The sequence below is a fragment of the Octodon degus genome, unplaced genomic scaffold, assembly GCF_000260255.1.
Source record: "Octodon degus isolate 3935 unplaced genomic scaffold, OctDeg1.0 scaffold00227, whole genome shotgun sequence".
NCBI classification, from domain to species: Eukaryota; Metazoa; Chordata; class Mammalia; order Rodentia; family Octodontidae; genus Octodon; species Octodon degus.
This window is the reverse complement of record NW_004524803.1, coordinates 1,543,939-1,546,016: the sequence shown is the minus strand read 5'-3', so window position 1 is coordinate 1,546,016 and position 2,078 is coordinate 1,543,939.

Here is a 2,078-nt window from a genome sequence, read left to right as displayed (position 1 = left end):
TAGAGTTAAAGTACACTATGAATCACCTAACTCTGCCCAGCTCTCTGATGGCAGATTCTCAGACCCATTCACTTTGGAAGGATGGGTGCCCTTGCAAAGAGAGCTTTAGCAGCTCATCCTTCTATGCCTTGTGTACAGGATTCCATATCTGAGGAGTAATGGATTAAATGGAAATTTTATAAAATGTTCAGGACAGGGCCAGCCACATAGCTCAGCAGATTAAAGTACCTGCATGCAGGCACAGGGGCCAGAGGTTCGATCCCCTGGCCTGCCATGCCAGCCCCGCCCCCGGGGCACCCTGAGATGGCAATTGAGACTGGATGTGGTGGCGCACCTGTAATCCCAGCTCTTGGGAGGCTGTAAACGGGCAGATCACTACTAGTCTGATCTAGTAGGAAGACCCTGAATACCCTGTAGACCCTTCCCTGAAGTACAAAAATATAATAAAATTTTCAGGACCCCCCCAAAAAAAAGATACATATGAATTGCTTGACCTAAGAGGAAGAAAAAGGATAAAAGTACAAACTGGAAGTACACATCCTTGTCCTGGGATATGACACATAACTGGTTCAGCAAGTATCTTTTTGGTAAACAGAGCCTGGTAAACAGATTAACAAGTTAGTGTGGCACTACCCTCTGATGGACGAACTGTTCCATGAAAATGTTGGTGTGCAAAAACCTGGAAACCAAGGTGCTCTGGCATATGAGTTGTTCCCAGCAAGTATGGAGCAGTGGCTGCCATATAGGTCTTATGAAAAAATGTCCTGAAAAGCCGACAACAGGCACCCCAAGAATTACTTAATCCCCAAAGGTCATGCCTCTGGATATGTATACCCTAGGTGATTGAAGCTTCATTTGTGCCCGCTTGCTTGCTGTTTTATAGAACAGCGAGGTTGCTAAGTGTTCTCTCTCTCTCTCTCTCTCTCTCTCTCTCTCTCTCTCTCTCTCACACACACATACACACACACACACATTCCAGCTATTGGCGAGTTTGTTTCTTAGTAGGATGTCTGGGAATTTTTGCTATGATCTTTGCATAATGTGGTTTTTTTTTTTCAGCAGTACTTTTGTTTGTACATCAATATAATTACCTATATATCTCCTCCACAAAAAACCCAAGAACTGTTATCAGCAAAGACAAATTCATCTTCACATCTACTCCCTGAACCATTTCTTTCTTTATTTTATGGCTGGGGAAACTGAAGTTCAGCTCTAGCAAGAAATTGCGTGAAGCCATATGCAATTGGCCTAGTTTTACTTGGGGGCTAGAAAATCTTAATTAATGACTAGTATTCTACTTCAACCCCAGTGACGTCCCTACGTAGAAGCCTAAGGGACAGATAAGCCAAGGCTCATGCCCCAAAGGCCAAAATAGTACAGCTTTTGTCTCATCCGGGTCCAGCCACTGGGGTACTATTCCCAAGAAATCTTGGTTCAAGTTCCCTGAAAGATAAGAATGAATTCCCATTTGCAAGTCACTGGTTGTAATGCAAGTAACGTTATTAGAGAGAGCAATGCCATCTGTAAGGGTCCCCAGGTATAAACATGTGGAAACAGACCTTGGACTCCCTGTGCATGAGGGAGGTAGCTTTGTGCTGGTTCTTTCACATCTGCTTTGCTAAATGTCCTCCTTCCTCTGCTCTGTTTTGTGCTCCATGAACAGACTTCTAACAACTCCACCATCTCTCTCCCTGGCAAGCAACAGTACATACCTCCAAGAGGGCAAAAAGCACAAGGGGAGATGTATATTGCTCCTCCTTCCTCTCTCCCACCCTTGATGCTGAGCCTCTACCTATAATTCTGTCCCTCCACAAATCCAGCTTCTTAGCACACCTCAGACTCCACTGGACCTGTGATGCTCTCTCTCCCCCTTACTCCTGCAGCCCTTGGAGTGGTCATGGGTTTCCACTGTTGAGAGTCTCTAAATTTCTCAATAGCCTTCCCTCGCTCCCTTTGTCTTGCTTACCATTTTCTAAGAAGTCCTTTCATTAAAGATGCATCATTGAATGAGTGGGAGTGAATTCTGTTCTTTATCTGGCCCCAGATGCAAACAAGCTCTTTTCACTCATCTTCAAATA